The sequence below is a fragment of the Callospermophilus lateralis genome, unplaced genomic scaffold, assembly GCF_048772815.1.
Source record: "Callospermophilus lateralis isolate mCalLat2 unplaced genomic scaffold, mCalLat2.hap1 Scaffold_91, whole genome shotgun sequence".
Classification (NCBI taxonomy): domain Eukaryota; kingdom Metazoa; phylum Chordata; class Mammalia; order Rodentia; family Sciuridae; genus Callospermophilus; species Callospermophilus lateralis.
In genome coordinates, this window is record NW_027517238.1 from 533,079 (window position 1) to 557,446 (window position 24,368).

General features: G+C 38.2%; 1 pseudogene; it reads right to left on the minus strand.

Moving 5' to 3' along the window:
* Positions 1-826: 826 nt before the first annotated feature.
* Positions 827-23,889, minus strand: LOC143387393 (bifunctional purine biosynthesis protein ATIC-like; annotated as a pseudogene).
* Between the last annotated feature and the right edge of the window lie 479 nt (positions 23,890-24,368).

The following is a 24,368-nucleotide window of genomic DNA, read 5'->3' on the forward strand; positions in this document are numbered from 1 at the left end:
ACAGAAATGCACACCAGCAACCCCAGTGACTCCAGAGACTGAGTAAGGAGGATCATAAGTTCAAGGCCAGCCTCAGCAACATAGCAAGGACCGAAGAAATTTAGCAAGATCTGTCTCAAAGTAAAAATAAAAAGGGTTAGGGATGTGGCTTAGTAGTCAAGAAGCCCTGGCTTCAATCCCTAGCACCAAAAAACAAAACAAAACAAAAACCAAACCCCACAAAACAAAGCAAAAAATACCAAAAGGAAGAGATCTTGGGCTCCTAAAATTATGGCCATCCCACATAAAAGAAAAGTATGCACTAGCATTATCCACAAAGAGAGTCAACATAACTTAGTAATGAATCCCCTCTAAGGGTCCAGTTCATCGGGGATAATTTGCTGATTGTTTAGGAAGTAGAACACCATGCCACCTAGAAGTATGGTAAAAACCCATGTCGGAAGACTGTGGCTCAGCGGGAGAATGCTCATCTAGTACGTGTGAGGCACTGGGTTCCATCCTCAGCACCACATAATAAAAAAATAAAGGTACTGTGTCCAACTACATCTGCTCACATGCTCAGCCTCTGTGGCTCACTGGCAGATTTGTTTCATTCAGGGAATGCTGTGGATGAGCCAAGCTCCAACAGGTAGGGATGCTCCTGTGCTCTGCCCAAAAACCCCCATGCATAAAGTGCCAGTGTTAGAGTAGATTTCAGGTAAATAAAACCCAACCATCTAAAACCACAGATCTAATCATTAAAATATTTTATTTTCTAAAAAGGTATTTTCAAAGTTTCACATGATTATTCCCTTACACACGAGCACACCACCGACGTGTGACACAATCAATGATGGAAGAGTCAAAGATCCGTATGAGCCAAGAGGATTCCCAGTTCATCACAAGCCTCAATCACAACCTTGTCAGCAGCGGAACCAGAAGGGGCTGCAATGTACGCCACACCACTCTGAAGGAAAAATTGGTATTGATTTTCAAAACCAGTTTATGCAAAAAACAAAATCCCCCTACACAGAGCGTAAGCCAATGAAATCTCATTCATACAGGCCAAAGAACAGCATTTGGATGATCCACACATCAAATGATGAAGTCAAATAATCCTCTAGGTAGTACTGGTTTATATCACATATCATATGCAACTCCAAGAAACTTAAAAATCAGAAGCAGGACTTTGGAAATCATTTCTACATGATGCTCAATCCAATGCAAATGCACAATTCCTACTTACCCTTTTAGCTCTGTCAACATTATCCCTGAAAGGGAAGAAGGCATCGGAGCTGAGCGAAACCTCATTTAGTTTGTCCACCCACTCTTTCTTCTCTGCCTCAGTTAGTAACTCAGGGACTTCCTCGAATAGCGCCTGCCACTTCAGCAAATCTTCACCCTGGTGGGAGTGAGGACAAGTTAGTCCAACACCATCTTTAGTTCTAACTGAAGAAGAGCAAAGCAACAAGGACAGAAACGCACTTGGGCATTTTAATGACACAACTAGACATATTTTAAGGAGTTCTTTGATGTTTTTAAAAACATTTTCATTAAGGAAGAAAAGTGATTCTAAGTTTACCAAATATAGACTATATCATTTTTACTTTCTAAATCAGTTTATTCCAAATATTTGCTCTCAAATCTCTTAAGTTAAACCCACTACTTTTTATCCCTGTACTAAAGCAAATAGAAATTCATTTGCCAAAGGGTTTCCAAAGCAATCCTCCATATCTAATCTACGAAACAGGTAACAGTCTAGCACTACATTTCCACACAATTTTAGACTCAGGTATAAAGTCAGATATAGACAAATCAAAACACCATTCACGTTGCTTAAATGTTTGTATAAACCCCAAATTTATTAGTCCCCAATACAGTGGTACTAAGAAGTGGGACCATTATGCCATGAAGGCAGTCATGAATTAGTACCTTGTGAAATGGCTTCAGGGGGCAAGTCCACCTCTTTCGTCTGTGAGGACACAGTATCTGTCCCACCACTGCCAGCGATGCACCAAAAGGTGTCATCACTGAAGCACAGATTAGCCCTCACAAGACACCAAGTCTGTCAGCAATTTAACATTAGAATTCTCAACACCCAAAACTATAAGAAGTAAGTTTCTATGGTATAAATTAGCCAGTCTGTGATAACATTGAAGCAGCACAGACATGACAGTTATTCAAATTTTAAAGAGTACTTCCGTTTTGACTTTAGCATATTTTTCTTCTTATTCCTACATAAAGATTCTTCGAGGACTGTTAGTAGGTGTTTGCTGGGTAATAGCAAACTGAAAATTCCAAGTATCAAAGTGAAAAAGAAGAGTGTTTTAAGTACTTGGGGCACAGTGTGCAACCTCACTCTTCAATGACACTTGAATTGCTTCCTGGTCCTGAATGGACACTTTAGCATAGTCAATTCACCCATTCAAAAGAACACCTGGTTTTTGATTACCAGATCCATTTTCTATCCGATATTTTGTTAAGCACTTGCTGTGTCCAGAAACTCGGCTAAAATCCTTTCCTCTGGCAGGCTACCTGATGTTTGCAATTTAAAACCTCCCACATGCCTTCTTTAAAACAGAAGGCATTAAAAAACAGGAAAGACAACAAAACTATATGGAGCTGTTAATGCTGCTTGTTAGAAAGGTGCTGGGACAAGAAGAAAGCCACTAGTTACCTGCTATCAGGTAATTGTATTTATTGCTGGATACACACCTATCATGCAGAAAGCCTCATGCTCAGCACCTCAAGATGGATGAAAAACAATCCTGGTCATGAAAAGCTTGTACACAAAGGAAGTACAATCATCCAGATTTAAACCAGTGGTTATAACTTAAAAAACAAACAAACAAACAAAAAAAAACAGTAGCTCTGGGGTTTCAAAAAAGGATAAAAAACAATGAAGTGAGCCAAGAACAGCACACCTGCAATCCCAGAACTTCTGGAAGCTGAGACAGGAGATACTTAGTGAGACCCTGTCTCAAAATAAAAAACAAAAGGGACTGGTGTGAGGGGAGGGGGGATAAAACAGGTAAGAGGGGGTACAAAAAAATGGTAAAAAGCTTCAGTTGTAAACAATACAGAATTTCAAGAAAAATGTCTTCTCTCTAGTGATGAAATTGAAGTCTATTACACATAAAAGGGTAAACAACAGTCTGATCAGAACCCAATGACAATCCTTTTACCTCGCCAACAGTGCCAGTCACATACTGATCGATGGCATTGGAAATTTCTGCTCTCTTCATGCCTGTTTTAAATTTCATTGAGAGCACTTGTGGATGGTGTCTAAGCCACCAATAGTTCGCTTTATCCCCTGCCAGGCGTGTACAGTGTATCCGCGACTGCTGTCCTGCTCCGATGCCGACAAGCTGGGAAGATAGACATTAAAATGAGTACCTAGTGAAACAAACCTTACTTCTCAAAGGATGTCAGCAGTGAAGCAATCATTCTACATGGCCTTACTGGATTTTATCAGAATCTGAGTCCAAGACATCAAGAGCCACACCTTCCAAAATTGTTACCAGAGACTGGCAATCTTAACCTCTGGCAACCACTAAAGGATCTTTTAGGTCACATGCTAATTATATTCTCTTGCTTATACCCTCCCCTGAATTTATGGACCAAATAATTTAACAAATGTCAAGAGCCAAGCTGAAGACACTCTGAAACGAAAGGGCTCCCCATAGAGCTGAAGCTACAGCAAAATCAAGTTCACCCTCGAGTTAGGAGAGACCTTAATGATAAACCAGTTCAATCTTGCATTCTGTGGTTTGGATGCAGGGAAGTTTATTTTAATAGTAAGAAATGTTCTCCTATTCAGGCTTGAACTGTGTCTGCTATTATGATCATCTAGCCCTAAGTAACAGATCTTTCCTACACAGAGGTTATGCCAATAGAGAGATATTTTACAAAAGTCAAAGGACATTATATTTCTTAACTACTATTATAAGGGCATCTATGACATTATAAAAACTGTTACATTTACACTCCTGATAACTCTGATAATGTGACTAATATTAAAGATTCACATTCACAAATAGAGGCTGTGTCCTCACTGGCCTTGTTATGGGAACAGCTTCTTAGCTCTTGCACCTCCTGGTGAGAGATTACGGGTTTCTGTCATCATCATGATATTCACTGACATGTTCTGGATGCTCCAACATTTATTATGTATTAATCTCTTTCAAGCATTCATGTGTTTTTGTTTCTCTCAGAGAAGTACCCACTTCCCAGATAACTTTACAACCTGTTGCTTCCAAACCAGGCTTTTACCAGGGACCCCCCCTGACTACCCCCAAAACATTCCTAAAAGGGAAACTCAGACTGCTTGCCCATGTTGCCCCCTCTCAGCCCCAAGCAGCCAGAGTGGTCATGGTCCACTTCCCCTTGTAGGAGTAAAGGGTTCCCTAACCAAAAGGGAGACTGTGGTAGTTGGGGGGTGAGGGGCAAAAGGACAGTCAGCTTCAGTAATGGATGATTGGGTCAGGAAAATGAGGGCTAATTCAGAAGGAAATAATACCTCCAAAGCACTTTCCCTTCCCCCAACCTGTTGACAAGGTTATCTGCCACTAGGGAACTGTTCCTCCCTTCAAGGAGATGTTAGTGAGCAGTCCCTAGAGGCTTCATTCAGGCCCTCGGATCACTCCACATTTTGAGTCATTTAGGCAGGATGGGAAGACAGGGCATGAGAACAAGGCAAATCTAAAATCTATAAAGGGCAGGACATCCCTACTCCCTCGGGCAGCAACTTGGCCCCCCTCCTCTGTAGAAGAGTCTGTCTCTCTCTCTCTGTTCGATCCTTTAAAAATAAATAAATAAGAAATGTTCAACACAGATGCTCTTCAACTTATAGTGGGCTTATATCCCAATAAACCCTCAGGAAGCTGAAAAGATCTTAAGTCAAAAACGCAGAGGCTGAGGCAGAAGGATTCCAAGTTTGAGACCAGCCTCAGCAACTTAGCAAGACTCTCTCTCAGAAATAAAAATTAAAAAGAAACTGGGGGTATAAAGTGGTTAAGCAGCCCTGGATTCATTCCCCTGTACCAAAACAACAAGAACAACAACAACAAGAACAAAGTAAGCCCCTAAGTACACCTACCCTACTGAAAACCATGGCACAGCATGGCTACCTCACACTCTCAGAAGACTTACATTAGCTATAATGTGCAACATCATATACCTGAAGCCTATTCTATACTGAAGTACTGAATATCTTAGTTTGTATTGAGAGTGAAAAACAGAATGGTAATCTGGGCATGCTTAACACCCTCATCAAGCCCCCAAATCCTAAATGTCTGGGACCATCTGCATCTTGACTAGGGCAGTGGTCACACAATGGTACACCTTGGGAAAACTGGTCTAACTACATTTTAAAAGGATTGAGTTTTACTGTGTACAGATCACACCCCAATAGACCTGATTTTAAAAGCGTGGAGGAACTCCTCTCTAGAAGTGTTTCTATACAACAGATTTGAAGGAAGATATTATAAAAGGCTGAGGATATCACTCCGTGGCAGAACGCTTGCCTTGTATATGTAAGACCCTGGGTTTCGTCCCCATTACTGCAAAAACAAACAAACAAACAAAAATAAGAATGTGAAAATACCCAGAAAGCTGCAAAAAATAGAGCCTGCAGGGTCCCAGACCTTCCTTCCTCTCCACTGGAAGTATTACAGTGGGGGAAGGGAAGTGAAGGAACCAGATTTTCAACAGCTCACTGATCCAACACATTCCAGGCAAGAAGCACCACAACTAATTTTAGTACTTGGTTCCAAAACTCCTTCTTAATCATCATTAGTTTTAACAGTCTACACCAAGGCGCGGAGTAAATACTGACAAATCCAGAAGAAAAAAAACTTGGCAAGCGTTCCCTTTCAAGCTGTCCAGTACCAGAGGCAGATGGATATTTGAATATCATTTTGTAAAACAACAGTTCCCCTGAGGTGAATCTGATAGCCTGGTTACCTGCTCGTTCTTGGCATAGCACACGGAGTTAGACTGAGTGTACTTGACAGCAACGGTGGCCACGATGAGGTCTCTGAGGGCAGACTCCAGCACCTGAGACAAACACAGGATGGAGAAGTCACATCAGGCTTTTAGAACTTAATGTTAAGCTTCTTCCATGCCAGTTAAAGTAACAGACCTTTAATGTAGTTATGCCACTCAAATGGCAGAGTGAAATTAATTGTCCTGGCTATCCACTACCATGTTTTACTAAAAGGATCAACTATTTAACATATTCATGGCAGAACTTGGCACAAGCCCAAGGTGTCACAGATGTAAACTAATGCCATTTTGTGGCAACTCTGGATTAAGCTCATGTACATCATGTGAGATATGAAATACTGCACTCCCAAACTGACGAATGATATCTTCTTGACAAGAATACCTTTCACTCTCTGAAGACATGGTAAAATTTATGTTGAGGAATATGGTTGAGATTAATTTTCACAGCTATTACAGACCTTTGTGGTGCAACAGCCAAAGCTGTTCCAGGAAAATCAAATAGGATCCTTTTCTGCTTTGCTGAGAATATGGTGAGCAGAACTATCCGCCCTAATACAACAATATGTACCACAGTCAAAAATGCCACCATCTTTAATAGAAAGAGTGAACATGAACTGAAAAAAAGGACAGTGATCCACACTGGTAGGCTAAGTGGACACAAGATATGGCTGCAGCTTACTGAAATGTTAGTGACTGAAAAATGGAGAGTTTGATTTCACCAAAGTCACAGATTCTCTTTTGTGAAAGACCATTAAGAAGATGAAAAGAAAAACTAAAAACTCGGAGAAAGTACCTGCAAACTATATAACTGGTTAAGAACTGTAAAATATTAAAAAAATTTTCAAAGTAACAAAAACAATAAGCCAATTTGATTAGAAAATGGGCAAATGATACAAAAGACATTTTGCCAAAAAGGTATACAGATGGTAAATGAGCACATAAAAAAACGTTTAACATCATGAGTTATCAGGAAATGTACATTAAACTTAAAGTCAGTGGTAAAAAGTGACACCAAAAGTTGGTAGAAGCTGAATCATTCATCTGTTGTGGGTAGGAAGGTGAAATGGTATAGTCACTCTGAGAAATGCTTGGCCTGTTTTTAAAAACTAAACCTACAATTACCATGCCACAAAGCAATTAACCAACAAAATGAAAATTAAGTGTACGGAAAACCCAGCACACAAGCGTACAACGAATGAAAATTATACAAAGGGAAAACAGATTAACAGTTGTCCAAGGTTAAGGAGGGGTGGATGCAGCAGGAAAGTGAGTCTGGCTACAGAGGAGCAGCAGGAGGGACCCTGGTGGTAATGGCAATGTTCTGTATCTCAACTTTATGGCTATAGGTCTGGACTACATGTAGTTCTGCAAGAAGTTATCACTAGGGCAAAGGGGACAAAAGGGACATAGGAACTCTTACAACCATGTGTGGACCTACAATTTTGTTTTTAAATCTCAAAATTAAAAATTTGATTAAAAACATTTTTAGAATTTATGAAAGATTTATTATTCTAAGATTACTAATGTTATATGTACTTTCTTATCTCTATCTGCTATCTGAGTCATCAACTACAAATTTGATTCTTTAGGTTCCAGGAAAGATTAATAATGAGAGCCAGCCACCGAGGTGTCTACCTTCAAATATAAAACTGCTTTTCTGAGTTAGAGCCAGGAATATGAGGAAATGAGAAAAAGTGGTAAGAGTGAGAGAATCTAATAAACTGAAGCACTTCAAGAAAAATGGGAAAAGAGAAAATAATTCAAACATGTTCAATATTACTACACACTCATTCCACTGTCCAGCTATTGCAGGACTGAACCTGTTCCAGATTTAGTAATAAAAACTAATGATTTTGAAGCACAAATGTTAACAAAATTTGCTGTAAAATAAGAGGGACAGAGGAATCAGAATATAAAGAAAAATGAAACTATCACTCTCATCCTTAAATTTCCAAATTTCTACTAAGAATACTTTGGAAAAAGAAAAAAAAATGGTTAAGAAATTAAGATCATACCCTCCACCCTTATAAAAAATACTCAGACACAAAACCTATCAAAAATTGCTGAATTATTAATCAGTCCAATACATCTGGACCTATAAAAAAAACCCAAAACTTGAAAAAGTGACACTCTCAACAGGAACAACTGCCAACATAACTACCATGGAATCTAGGTCCATACCCACTCAATGTTTTAAAAAATACATTGGATTAGGATACAAGCACTTGCCTAGCATGCAGGACGCCCTGGGTTCCATTCCCAGCATTGCAAAATAAATAAATTTCTTCAAAAAAATTAACCAACCAGGTCAATAAAGTGATTCAAATTAAAAAAAAATGTGATCCTCTAATGCTAATGCAAAATACTGTTTCTATGTGAAAATTTCAGAACCTCACAGACCTGATAAAGAATGAACTCCCAAGGGCTCAAAGATATCCCTATGTACAATGTCTACATGTTTCTTTGCATTGAAGCAATGCTAATAATAAAAGGAAAAAATATACATTAAATCAATAAAGAAAAACAAGAAAGATATCTTATTCACCCCATGCTTAATAGACAGAACTATCCTGATAAACACTTTAAAGCTTATTTTCATTCTAGGTGCAACTTCATGAATGAGAACTTCTTTTTCTTCCTTAGTAAATAAACCGCTTGCAAAAAGACCAGTCCTTTTCCAGGAATGACAAAAAGATGGACCCAGAGCTCAGACAACAGCAAATACTGACAGGAAAGATTCTAGAGACTGGAGCAGGAAAATATAAGCCTGACAACCTATGGTTTCCCCTCAAGGCACTTTCCAATAAGCTGGGCATAGATGCTGCCAACTTCAGAGCTAAGGACACACTTGGAGTCCAGAGGAGAGGATACTAATGGATGCCCATGGCTTCTGCAGAGCACAGCTGACCCATCAACAGACCAGTCCTCACAAACTGAAGCCCACATTCCAATCAGCTCAACTCTTGACTGACACCTTTTACTTGCCTGCCAGAAGTATAACTTGGCCTTCTGGAGCAAAATGCCACCATCGAGACCCTCAAAATCTCTCTCCAGGTTTTCATACCAAATCAAACCAGAAAACAAAGCAGTGGTACCTTTAAAGCACTAGAAAAGCCAGGCACTGTGGTACACACATACTGAGGATCCCAGCAACTCAGGAGGCTGAGGGACAAGGACCCCCAAGTTCTAGGCTTGCCTCAGCAACTTAGTGAGACCTTCTCTCAAAGTAAAACAATAATATAAAAAGGCCTGGGAATCTAACTCAGTGGCAAATCATCCCTACATTCAATTTTTTAATAACACAAAAATAAAGAAAGAAAACAAATCACTGGAAAAAAAGCAGTACACACAATTTTAGATACAGAAAAATATCCTTCCAAATTGAAAGCCAAATAAAGATTTTTAGTGTCCAGGGGGTGTAGTTCTGGGTTCAATTCCCATCACCAAAAAAAGAGAAAAACTTATTTCATGGGCTAGGGTTGTGGTTTAGTGGTAGAGTGCTCACCTAGCATGCATGAGGCCCTGGGTTTGATCCTTAGCACCACATAAAAATAAAATAAAGATACTGTTTCCACCTAAAACTAATATTGAAAAAGAAGTTATTTCAGAAAATAAAAAATAGTTCATCCACTTTCCTAATGTGTACGCTGGGCAATATTTTTTTGGTGGGGGGTACTAGAAATTGCACTCGGGCAATTCCACTGAGCTACATCCCTAGTCCTCACTAAGTTAATGATCTTGTCTTTGAACTTGGGATCCTCCCACCTCAGCCTTCCAAGTTGTTAGAATTACAGGTGCATGTCACTTAGCATGCTCACTTAAGCACATTTTCAAACTGAACCTAATGTCACAATTATGTGATATTTACAAGAGATGACAGACATTGCCCCTAGTGCCCTGAGATTAAATGAGATAAAATACATAAGCCTCCCCAAATCACCATTACCCTAATACATTCCTCCTTCAAAGAAACAAGCCGTACAAGTATACAAACTATCTACACAATGACACTGATCACAGCACTGAGAACAAGCACTGAGAAGCAACCTAAATATCCATCTCAGTACAAAGATTATATCCATTTGCATATAGTTGCAGATATGGCCCTTAATGTTAATTTATAAATGCTAAAAACAGACCTACTAAAGTTACTAGCATTCAGTTGAGATATTTTCAAACTTACCTCTTTATTCTTGGTAACAACATTACTAAATAATGACTTGTCGATGACACCACTATTTCTCTTCTGGCTTAAACGAAGACCAAAGAGAGTTTGAACTTCATTCTCATCTGGTTTGTAAGACTGATCCATCTAAGACACAAATTTAAAAAGTTAAAAGTATTAGGTCCACATTTTTAAATTTTTGCATTTCATTTATGTTTAAAAGATTTCATCCTACATAAAATTACATTCATTTTCCTAATGCAAACATGAGATTGTTTTAATATAGATATAATACTACACCCAGGCATCAATATTTTGTTCCAAAATGTTTAGGTATTAAGTTACAACTTATATACAATATATGAAAAGTAATTATTCCAAAATGGATGGGAGACCAATAGAATAAAGAAAGGGCACAGGGAGAGGGAAAAGGAGAGTAGGAGGAGGAAAGGAGAAGTACTAGGGAACAAAACTGACGAAATTATATTGTTATATTATGTGCACATACAAATGTTAATGAAATCATTATTTTGCATAACTGTACAGCACCAATTAAAAAAGTGTGGGGAATATATAAATAAGAAAAAAAATTAAAATAAAACCAATTATTCCAGGAAGCGTATGTGCTCAGTTACATTAACTACTATAGCAAAAATATTACATTCTAAGCAGGCACAGTGGCACATGCCTGCAATCCCCGTGGCTCAGGAGGCTGAGGCACAACCAACTCAGTCAGACCTGGTATCTGAATAAAATACAAAATAGGGCTGGGGATGTGGCTCAGTGGTCGAGTACCCTTGAGTTAAATCCCCAGTAACCAAGGGGGCAGGGAATTACATTCTAGTTTTTCTTTCTTTCTAAAAATCTATTACAAAATACCTAGCTAACATTGGAATTAGAAGTTAAGTTGGAGAAAATAGAACTGGCATTCTGTGCCTTTGCTGTCTGGAAGGGAATTTGTTATTTACTGTGATCTTCTCTCAAATTTTGAACCCTTTGTAAAGGGAGTTGAGCATCCTTGAACTGAAACCAATCCCCCTAAGATACTCAGGAACAATAAACTGTACACTTAGCAACTTCCAGCATGTAAAGTTGGGAATTCTACAGATTTTCTAATAAGACCTTGTGGGAAATTGTATTATGAGTTTTTACTTTCATAGGCTGATCGTACTGATACAGAAGAATTCATAAAAATCAGTAAGGAAAGACCTCAAGAACCTCACAGAAAAACAGATAGAAAATAGTTTATTAAAAAAAGTAAAAATACTCTTAAATATGAAGACAGTTACTCCAAACATAATGAGAAATTTAAACTGCAATGAGATGCTACATTCACCTATCTGTGAAGAGGAAAAAGTTAAAAACATACAATGTTGTCGATATACTGAGAAAACAGGCACTCTTACAATGCCCATTAGCACATTAAATTGGTTATACAGCAAAGCTCAAAAGGCTGAAGCAGGAGGATTGCAAGTTCAAAGCCAGCCTCAGCAACTTAGCAAAGCTTTAAGGAGTGTAGTGAAACTATCTCAAAATAAAAAATAAAAAGGGCTTCAGATATGGCTTAGTGGTAAGCACCCCTAAGTTCAATCAAAAAAATAAACATATGAATTGGTTGTGTGACCTCTAAGAGGGGTAGGATCTATCAGAATCATCAATATATACAGCCTGTGATTCAGTCCTATTTCAACTTCTAGGACTTTTTCAAGTTATTCACTGAAGAGGTGTGTGCAGAGGTGACTGGTGACTAGCTAGTAAGTTAAGATGTATAGAATGGGAAAAACTCCTAACTCAGAAGCAGGGTATACCTGTCTCAGTAAGAAAACAGAAAAAAAGAAATGCAAGTGCTATTGTTTGATAAATATGTATATGCTATTTCAAGAAAGATAGCAAGAAAGTTACTTCTAAAAAATAAAATAGAATAGCAGAAAAGGATGAGGAGATTTTCTCATGCAACAACACACCCTTTGAACAGGAAACCACATCAAATTCTTAAAAAAAATCATGAATAGAAAGGAAGTTATATCCTTACCAAAGGAAGTTATATCCTTACCTTAAACCCCCAAATTAATAAGAAACTGCAGAATTAAGGATAAAGATGTCACAGTGGAGAGGGATAAATTAAGGTGTCTGCATAAAGGAAAGATTAAACAAGGGGAAAGAGAAACACAAAATAAGAGCAAATAAATGTTTCCAACTAATTTCACTAACACTAACCTGGAGAACACAGTAGTTTCCATTTTTCTTTTTACAAAGTATTTTCAAGGCTTCTTCTTCGTATCCTGGGGCAACAATACCATCAGACACCTAGAAGTACATTAAATGTTAGTTTCTATATTTAAAAAAAAAATGACTGAAAAGTCTAGCAAAAATTATTTGTCTTAAATATTATAGCATTTACAAGTTTCTACCAACAGATAATGCTGATACTAAAATTCTTTAAACTTTATTTTAATAGAATTATTTTCTACAACTGACCCTATCTCCTTGCTTTTCTTGTAATTTTGTTGTTGTTGTTGGCTAGTTTTCTTCAGTTTTAACTAAGAACATGAGGGTTTGCTCTACTACATATACCACAGGAAGAAAACCCAATTCTTATTATTCTTTTCACAAGGTGATGTTCTGCACTAGGTGACACAGGTTCTAGCCCAGGCTCTGTCAGGACCTGGTTCAAGAGCATCAGGTAAAGCCTGCTCTTCCACAGCAAGACAAACAGACCAGATGCAACCAGAGATATAACATTTTCCTTTTCTGTTTCCCCAACACCAATGGCAATATCACCTTTATGGAATGTTTGTTAGGTATTCAAATCAATTTATATTTTTGCCAATTATGGTCTCTTTCAGGATCTCCAAAGGTATTTCATTATTTCATTAGCAACCAAGATGGCCCGGCTCTGCAGAAACAGCAACTTTGGCAATAATACTCACTAGAGAACTTAAAAGAATTACATATATAAAGAAAAACTACCCAAACATCAGATATCCATTTAAAATCAATTTACTACATCTCAAAATTAGAAAAATAAGCATTCATGCACTACATAAAATATATGAAAATTCTACATGATATACTTCGCTAATTTATAGCAGGTACAAATATAAATACTATATAGGTTATAGCTTCAAAAAACACTATGAATGAATAATTCTTTACTCAGTTACACACAGATCAAAATACATGAATGTCCACTTACTTCTCTGGAGATAATTTTTGCAGTTGGGACATCACAAACATCAGATAATGCAACAAAATCACCAAAAGAAGACATCCTATCATCCCCTGTAAATAAAAATAAAAATAAGGTATTCACTCAAACTCGAACAGAAAATGACATTTAAACCATGCCTATATGATCATATAAAAATCCGTTTTTCTTATTGTTTACATAGGACAATTAACAGATCCATCAATGTCATTTAACTGAAGCAATCAGCAAGCTTTCATCAATTTTACCTTCTAGAATGGCACTGAACAATTTTTCTGTGAAGGGCCAGACAGTAAACATTCTTTAAGCTTTGCATTTAGTGGTCTCTATTGCAACTACTCAGATCTGCAGCTGGAGTTCAAAATCAGCCACTAAAAATACACAAAAATGCATGTGGCCGGGATCTAATCAAACATTATAAATATAGGAAACAGGCTGGATTCAGTCTGAAGGTTATAGTTTGTTGACTCTGCTATAGATGATAAACTACAATAGGTTTCTCAATAATCTTTTATACAATTACAATGAAATCCATGTTAATAAACTCAAGAATTAGATATTTCTGAAGTATATAAAACAATATAGTTTTATAGTTAAAGTAATATATAGTTTTACCATATAATAATTAAAATGCATTCAATGTCAAATTATATGTACAAAATTCCATTTATCACATTAAAATCTAACATAATTTTATGAACAAGTTTGTTCCAAGGTACTCATACTCATTCTTAAGTATTAATAAAAACAAATATAACTTGAAATTTTATACTGAAACAACGACATCACTATTTTATTCTGTTTAAGATAAAATATTGCTTTTTCTCCCCCCAAAATAAAAATCCTATTATTCTCACCTCTTGCTATTGCATATGCAGTTGATATGGGTGTAAGGGTTTTATACATGTCATAGACCATGCAGACTTTGGTCTCATCTTCACTGAGTGGAATTCCAACCGCAGCTCCTATAGCAAAAACCACAAAATAATCAATAAACTTAAAGCCTCAAGTTGCTAGTAGTCAACTCCTAAATTAAGACTCTTTTAAATGTCTAGTCTATGCAGCACATTTTTTACCACCTGTGCCAAATAAAATCCTACTTATCCACAAAATTGAACACCAAAAATAGAGTTGCTGGGGGAACCAAGGCAGCAGGAGGGTAGGGTTGGGGCTTTAATCTCCTCTCTAGCCTCTGCAAACAGAGTCACTGAAACTTGATAGCACCCAGTGTATAGGAAGCTGGGCTACTTCCTTATTGACTGTTTCTGTTTTGCTTGGTAACACACACCAATTATTTCTTCCCTGCTCCTATTGCTTTAACAAGTAATAAATACTGAGAAATAATTATATGTTGTACTGTCAGCAAAGTTGGTGATATGTGTGTGTATCCATATGTATATTCTTAATTCTATAACATATGTGCGTGTGTGTGTATATATATATATACATATATATATATATGTATATATATATATATATGTATATGTATATGTATATATGAATTAGGGTTTAAATTCAGAAGCAAAAGGGTATCTCATACATGGCTATAAAAAGTTGTAGTAATGCAGGCCTGTAATCCCAGCAATTTGTGAGACTAAGGCAGGAGGATTGCAAGTTCCAGGACAGCCTTAGCATCTTAGTAAGACTCTGTCTCAAAATAACATTTAAGTAAAAGGGTTGGGGATGTAGCCCAGTGGTAGAGTGCCCCTGGGTTCAATCCCCAGTATTGGGGCAGGGGGGCGGGGGGAGCAACAGATGAAGTGTCTTAAGAACAACTTCTTCATCTTTTATTAAGATTCATTTTTAAACATAGAAAAACATTTGACTGATAAAATCATGCTTACACAGCAAAAAAGGCCTGATTTTCCTATCTCATAATACAGTCAAATAATTATATGTGTTATCGTATTTTATGATATTATTATATTGATACTATTATCACTAGACTCACTGAAACCTTCACAGAACACCTAGATTCACATTACAGCGTGTCAAGTATACAAAAGCATATAAAAGGATTTTAAAGGAAACACATGGTGAGCAGCTCCAGAGCATTCAGGAACACAGTGCTTTACCTGCTGGGCCGCGGCTGGAATGTCTAAAGCTTCTCTGAGTTCCTTCACCAGTTGCCATGCATTCAAAGCATCACACAGGTTTATGAATCCAGGCACTCCGTTGAGCACTGTATACAAACACACACACACGCACGTGCACACACACACACACACACACACACACTTTACAGTCCTTAAAAAATAAAACTTATCAAGTCTACACAAATGTTTCAAGTAAAGTACAATTAAGAGCAAGGAGACACTAACATATAGGAACTTGACAAAGAAAAACAAAGCAGCTGAGCGTGAACTCATACACAGGTGCTAGGCACACACACTGCTGGAGGACCAGATCCAGCCAGACTAGACATCAATCAACAATAGAGTTTCAGGTACAGGAGGAATCGGGACAAGACTGGAAATCAGTCAGAGATCCATGTAAATTCAGAATTGAGATAATTGTTGTAATTATAGATAAAGAGTACATATTGACAATTTTACAATTTGTCAATTGAAAAAGTTATACTACAAGCTAAAGCAAGAGGTGCAGGTGGGAGGAAAGGAGAATTAGGAAGAGCCTGCAACTTCAGAGTCTAGCATTAACTATTTTCCTACCTTTGGCATGAGCTAGTATCTCTCATGAATAAACATAAGATGTGCATATAAGCAAACAGTGAGCCAGCACTAACTAAAAACAAATCTGCATGATTTCATTTCCCACATGTTATCTTGAATAGTAGAGACTTATTGAAAAAAGTAAAAACCTTGCACAAGATGTTTGCTAACTGCCTACCACATTAGTGGCTTCTCAGGCACTTGGGATACATCAGTGAATAAAGGACCCCTTCTTACCTCTCCCCCATATCATTGTCTTCAGTAAGCTAATGAGGGAGGCAAAAAAACTAAGCAATGAAAGGAAACAAGCTATTAAGCCATGAAAAGACATGGATGAACTTAAATGCCCATGGCATTTTTTAGTATTTTTTAGGGAGCGGGGTGAGGACACTACAGAGGAAATAGATCTGGGCAGGTGCTTGAAGAGGAAAGGCTGAAAGGGGTTTCAAGCAGGTGTGACATCATCTGCTGCACATTTTTAAGATTCTCTGTTGTTGAAACAAGAAGGCCAAGAAAGAAAGCAGAGATTAGTTAAGACAGTCGTGTCTGTTATGGAGTTAATGGAGACATGAGTATTGTTAGACACATAATGTACCTGAGGTAGAATAAAAACAGATAGTGAAAGAATGTGAAGGGGAAGGAGAAGAGCATTTTAAGTTAACAGACATCTTATCCTGCTCCCCTTCACCTCTCCCCAAGCTGTTGAGGCCAACAAAGAAAGCTGACAGGAAGACCTGCTCCTTCCCACCAGCAAAGATGCCAGCCTGTGGGCTCTGGGCGTGCCCTTGTATTGTGAACAAGGCTGCTCTTGCTCTATCAGTGCTTGGTCTCCGAAGCTGCCACACTTATAATTCTCTCTGCCTGTTCTCCACTCTCCCTAACCAAGGACTTGTTCCAACAGTCCACATCAAGAACAAACACTGAAAACCCTCTTTTCACTCTAGAAACCAATGGAAATCCTAATTTGTTTGAAGAATTATGTATCATTATTTCCAAACCTCAAATTTGTGTTCTGGCCCACTTCAAATGGATTCTAAAGCTATCATTCCAAGGAAACTGCTCCTTCCTCTATTCTAAAGCATTCCACCTCATCGAAATGTGTAGGTTTTCCTCCACTGGTCCCTCCACTGCTTTGCTACCAAGTGGAGAAGCACCCCAAGGCTTGGTCTTGATCCTCCCCTGTGAAACCCAGGCATCCCATCCTATCCCACATCTTTACAACTATCCATCCACATACGAAGGACATTCTAATCTGCATCTCCAACTTGACCTCTTTGCTACCCCAGATTTCTTCAACATTTCACAAGTCCAACTGGTATCCCAATTTTGGATAGTTGCAAGAGGTATTATATAATTTATCTTATTTTCTAAATGTGACTCATATCAGTACAATGCAGAGAAAGTCACACAAGTATCCATACACAGCACAGTCACACAACACTAAGCTTTACCTGTGATGGGAAGCCAGGACTTCAGTGTGTAGAGCTGGGCAGGAGTCTGATGAGGGTTCATTCCATACCTCAAGGGCATCTGAGACACTCCTTTACTGTACTGCTTCCTGAAGTAATCTGAAATTGCTTCATCATATTGTGCTGTGTGAGTAAATGCCTACAAAAGGTGTAAGCTTTGTGAGACACTAACAGCAGGGATAAGAGAGTTTTAGGCACACAGCAAACTGCATACCTGGTTCCTGTGCAAGAGACAAACATGACACAAACAACGAATAACTCTACAATTGATCCCTTCCTGTTGTCTTTCATTCTTTTTGGTAGATTGTATTTTTAACAAAAGGATAGCAGTTCCAAACAAAGCCTTGTTAGGTGATATATCTAAGCAAGAACTGAATAAATTTGGTTGGCAAACACTGTACTCGATAAACATCACTTTTTTGGGGGTATCAGAGATTGAACCAAGGGGTTTTAACCACTAAGTCATATCCTTAGCCCTGTTTATTTTCCATTTTGAGACAGGGTCTCACTAAGTTGCTTAGGGCCTCATTAAATTATTGAGGCTACCCTGGAACTTGCCATCAATCCTCCTGACTTAGCCTCCCAAGTCACTGGGATCACAGGCTTGCACCACCATGCCTGGCTCAGATGTAACTTTAGTGCATCCCCCACCTTCAAGGCCAACTGGCGTCTCGTCTCCAAAGAGGTGTCCTTACTATCGGAGCTCTGCATCTCTGTGGACACTGTCACATAGTCCTCTGGTTCACACACAACTGTCACTCAAGCATGATTTTTGGCTGCGGCCCTCAGTAAGGTCACTCCACCTTTCAAGAACAACAACAAAAAAATATCTTTATACTCACTGTACACAAAATTATCTTTAATTCTTGACTTAAAAAGGAAAACAAATAAGGAAAAAAATACCTAAATAAAACTCCATACCACAAATAGATAATAAAACAGAAAAGTTATAATTATCCAGAAGATAATCTTGGAGAAGTAACTATCTTTGTTTCACTAATAATGGAAAGAAAATCTCATTAGAATTCAAATAATCCCTTCCTCAGTCAGTCCTCAAAATGGTTTCTCTAACTTACCAATATCAATTTGCTCAACAGCCTCCTCAACAGTTACATCTGGAGAAGCCACTGTCTTCACAAAGGGGTACAGATTACAGGCAACAACTCTAGAAAGGAGAGAAGCGAGCGTCACCGAAGACTCAGCTTATGTGGTTTACAGCTTATCTAGGAAGAGGTAAGTACTAGAAACGTGATCAAAGCCAAAAAGATCTAAATTACAAACTGTGAGCCTGACATTCAGAGTTCTAAAAAGTTCTAAAAAGTTGTGCTAAAAGGTCTACTTGTCCAGCTGGTCACACAGTGGTCCCTCCAAGGAACCACTTGGGTAACCTCATCAGGCCATCAGAAACTTAAAACACTTCAACAGAAATGGAAAACACCAAACTACAAATAACACCCTCATTTTAGACTGTGATCACTTTTATCTAGGATGTTCAAATTTAGATTTACTTACCAATGGACTGTTCACGATGATGAAAAACAATAGAACATTCTAAAGGTGAAATACTTGTTTTGCCTTCAGAGTGGTCACAAAAATGATGTTAACAGGAAGGCCAAAAGAATAACTTAAAATGCAGAAATAATTTTAAAATGACTAATGAAGTAGACTTCCACTCTCTGGACTTCAAATTCCTGTGGGCAGGCTCCTGAGTCAAACATGTTTAAGCAGTGAAAATGATCAAAAACTCTGGGAAAATAGGAGATTGAATCCCCCAGTTCATTCTATTAAGTCTATTTCCTGATACCAAACCAGGTAAACGTGTCCAAAGAAAACTACAGACCACTACCTCTTATATATGTTGACACAAAAAATCCTAACAAAATGAATCCACAAAAATAGAAAAAAATTATACATCATGGCAAGCTGAGTTTATCCCAATAATGTGGAGTTGGGGTAAGTTTAAAAAAAAAAGAGTTAAGGGCTGGCGCTGTAGCTCAGTGGTAGAGCACTTGCCTTACACTATGAGGTACTGGGTTTGATCTTCAGCATCACATAAAAATAAATAAAGATATTGTGTCCAGCTACAACTAAAAAATATTCTTAAAACAGAAAAAACAGTTAATATAATGCTAACAGAATAAAGAAAAAAAAATCTGATCATCTCAATAGATGCACAAAAAAAGCACCTGGCAAGCCAGGAGCAGTGTGCATACCTGTAATCCCAGAAGCTCAGGAAAATGAGGCAGGAGAATTTAGAGTTCAAAGCCAATCTCAACAACTTAGCCAGAACTGTCTCAAAAAAAAAAATGACAAGGGGATGTGGCTCATTGGTTAAGTGCTCCTGAGCTCGAGCCCCAATACTTAAAAAGAAAAGCCTTTCTTATCACTAATATTCAAAATTGTGCTAGAGGTTTCCGTCAGGAAAACTCACCAAAAAAAAAAGGCATCCTCAGGATTAGAAAAAAAAAAGTGAAGTTATCCCCACACACAGATGCCATGATGTTTTATATATACAGAAAATCCCAAGAAACTCACAAGAAAACCTACTAGCACCAATAAAAAAAAATGCATGGAGGTTGCAGGATATATGATTAATAGACAAAAAGCAACTGTATACATTAGCAAGGACCAATCAGAAACTGAAATTCAAAAAACAAACCTACTTACAATAGCATCAAATAGAATAAAAATATTTAAGAATAAATTTAACATATAAAACTTGCATACTGAAAGGTACAAAATAATGATGGAACAAAGTGAAGAAAAACAGAAATGAATGAAAAGACATCCCATGTTCATGGGTTGGAAGACTTAATATACTCCTGAAATGGCAACATTTCCCAAATCACCTATTGATTGATTGAACACAATCCCATTACAACTACCTTTTTTTTGTAGAAATGGACAAGTGTTCCTAAAAAACTATGTGGAAATGCAAGTGTCCCTGAATGGGCAATCATTTTTTTTTCTTTCTAGAACTGGGGATTGAACCTGCAAGTGCTCTAAACTGTATCTCTAGCCTGGTTTCGTTTATTTATTTATTTATTTGAGACAGGAACTGGCTGAATTGCCCAAGGCTGGAGTGGAACTTGCAATCCTCTTCCCTTAGCATCTTGAGTCTCTGGGATTACAGGTGTGGGCCACTACACCGAGCCCAAAATAATCTTGAGAAAAAAAAACAAAGTTGGAAAACTCAGCTGCTGATTTCAAAACATAAGACAGAGCTACAGTAGTGAAGTAGTGTTGGCATAATGGAACATAGAAACACAGCAGACCAAGCCCACCCAATGACGATTTAAAAAAATCTATTCAACAAATAATGCAGGACAACTGGACAGTCACATGCAAAAAAGTAAAGCTGAACCCCTACCTCACACCTATGTATAAAAATTAATTTAAAATGAATCAATGACCTAAGTTTATACCTAAACTAAAAACCCTGTAAAGAAAATATACAGGGGCTGAAATGTGAAAAGTCAAAGGTTGAGTGTAGGGTTGTTTTCTCTCATATGTGAAAGGTAAAGAGGAAAAAGAAAAAGAAAGGTGAGGGGATCTCAGGAAAACTGAAGAGGTATTAGTAGAGGAAAGGAACCGGGGGAAGAGAGGAGGGGAGAGAAAGATGGACTCTGCAAGGCTTACAGTGAAGGAAAAATAGAGTGAAGAACATCAGGTTTGGCATATTCTTTGTCTTTGTTTCTTGATGTGTTAAAAGTTCAACTTCAGATTTTTACCTTATAAGATTAAAATCAAGTCTGGCCATGTCAGCATTATCTTCTGGGATATTACGAGCCAGGATTCCTAATTCAACAAAGTTAAAGAAAGATTAAGTTCAGAAAACAAGAAGGTACTTAATTTAATGAAGTCCCATCAATCAAGTTAAATCCTTTAATGCTCTTAATTATATAAAGACAAAATGCAGTTTAAGAGTTATTGAGCAAAAAATAATAGTGAGTATATTTAAAAATCTCTTGGATCAGTACCTAATATACGGTTCTTGAGTAACAAATGTAAAAATTGCAAAACAAATTTTATACCAATAGTGTCAAATCCATCACAGTCCAGGTGCTCCCTAAGTCAACAGCTTTTCTGATGATCATTAGCCTTCCAGTTTTTGTTTGCCCAATTTTACTGCAACTGACAAGGTAGCAATATACTATTTATTACCATTTTTGTTTATTTGCAATTAACTGTGTCAGGCAAATGAATAAAGCACTCCAAGAAATATCCTTTAAAAATCAGGTATTTTGGGGGCTGGGGTTGTAACTCAGTGGTACAGCATTTGCCTAGCATGTGTGAAGCACTGGGTTCTATCCTCAACACCCCATAAGAATAAATAAATAAAATAAAGATCCATCTACAACTAAAAAAATATTTTTTTAAAAAAATCAGGTATCTTCTGATTTTAAAAGTCTATACTTTATACTATAAAAACTAAATATTTTCAGTAACTCCAATAGGAAGTACAACACTCTAAATTAGTAGTTACTAAGACAAGAGTAAGAGCAAGCAAAAGTAAATAATCTGAATTAATAATGTAATAAGGTAAGGCAGATTTTAAACAGGTTCTAATGCAGTATGAAATTTGACAGTTGATGTGACAAAACCAATATAACCTAACAAGCAGTAATTTTTTTTCAGCTTATGACTTGCTTTCTTTCTCCTTTGTTCTATAAAGTTTTAAATATTCTTGTAAACCATTGATTGTTTTAAACTGAAAATATCACTTACCTGCATGGACTGCAGGATGCAAGGTTTTCACATGCCCCCCTAACATTTCAGGAAATCCAGTTATCTCAGAGACATCTCTGAAACACATAAACAGAAAATTAGGACTATTTCTGAACTGTCAATAATCCAAACAGCTCCCATCAAGTCTATTGTTCTCATTTCAAGAGATTTTTTTTCACAGCCTGAATTGAACAAAAAAATTATTCCAGTGTCCTAAGTTTCTCACACTATTCGACTTCTTATTTTTTGGTACCAAAGATTGATTCCAGAGGTGCTTAACCACTGAGCTATATTCCTAGTTCTCCCTGAACTTTTTAAAATTTTTAGACAGGGTCTCACTAATCTACTTAGGGTTTTGCTAAATTGCTGAGGCTGGCTTTGAACCTCTGATTCTCCTGCCTCAACCTCTGGAGTCACTGGGATTCCAGGAGTGCACCACCTTGGCCAGGTACATTTCATTTCTTACATAAAATTCTATTAACTTTCCAAATAAATGTTATTCTATTTTCTAACTGAAGTATGTTTGGGGAAAACCAGTATACTAAAGCACTAATTTTACATTTTTTTTCAGGAATCCAGAAATTGAATCATAAACCATACTAATTAAATATCAAGAAATAGATTCAACCTGAGAAGCAATTTGGCAGTATCTAATAAGAAGCATTAAAAATATTCTTATCTCAGAAATTAACCAAGTAGAAATAAGAATTGAGTTTTATGATTAAAAAAGCATAAAAGTGGCATATCAAACAAGTGGAAAAAGAAACCTGTTCTGAAAAGTGAGGTAAGGCCTGACGTGGCAAGACATGCCCAAAATCCCAGCTACTCTGGAAACTGACACAAGAGGATCGCAAAGTCAAGGCCAGCCTCAGCAACTTATAGAGGTTCTCAGCAACTTAGTGAGACCCTATCTCAAAAAAAATTAAAATATGATAGGACTGGAATGAAGCTCAGGAATAGTGTACCTCTGGGTTCAACTCCTCATACCATAAAAAAGGGGGAAAAGAAGCAGTGTGGGTGTTATACAAAACGTCATTAAATACTATGTAAATGTTAAAACTACATAGAAAAATGATAACAGAGATCACAAAATATAAAGGGCAATTTTAAAATATTAACCCACATCAGTCAAGCTGACCTCCAGAAAGCTACACACAAAAACATTCTCTGGCAAATTATAAGTTGTAATGATGTGGGAAAAGGCCCATAATATATATGAGCAAGGGGGAAAAAAAGCAAGAAGCAAAACTGTATCTTCTGTGTAAGCTATGAAGTAAAGTAAATGCTTATAAAAACACTGGAAGAAAGACATTAACATGTTGAGAATTATAAGCCCTTTTACTATCTTCTTTATAGATTTCCACACTTTAAAAAATTTTCTGCAATCAGCATATATGGCATTTATAGGAAGAAAAAATAAAGTTTTAGAACAGCAAATTCTGAAAATAGGATACAGATTTCCTGAGTACACTACACAGGAATAAATTTAGTAAATAAAATTCAGTTCTTCCAACTAAAGATTATCACTTAAAACAGAGATAGCAGATTTATCCCCAGGCCCACTGGCCCATAGCGGTGCGGTCCCCAGGCCCACCGGCCCGTGCCCACCCTCCGCAGCCGCGTGCTCCGCGCCCGTGCGCCCCCCTCCCGGGCCCCCTGCCCCATGCACCGCACACACTAGTCCACACCCCCCCCAGCCCAGCGGTAGGTGTAGTGCAGTCTGCGCTGGGCCGCAGTGCGGCTGCGCGCACTGGGCTGCTCCGGGGCTGGCCGGGCAGCGGCGGGGGCGGGGCCGGGAGCGAGCGGCGGCGGCGGTGGCGTGGGGAGTGGCGTGGAGCGGAGCCTGGGGCTGCAGCAGCGTGGGGACCTCAGAATAGAAAGCCCCGGGGACAAGGAAGGAAGGCCGGGCCGCCAAGTCTCCAAGCGGCCGTTCTCCTCGGATCTGGGTGAGCCTGCCCCAACACCTCGTCTTCAGACGTCCCCCTCCTCACCCCCCAGCCCCGGGCGCTGACGGGAGGAGGCGGCGGGGGGCTGAGGGGCGCCGCCATGCCTCTGCCGCGGTGAAGCGCCCGGCCGTGAGGAGCCGCTCGGTCTCCCCGGTGATGTCGCCCAGGCGGCAGGCGAAAGCGACTTACTGGAGCCCT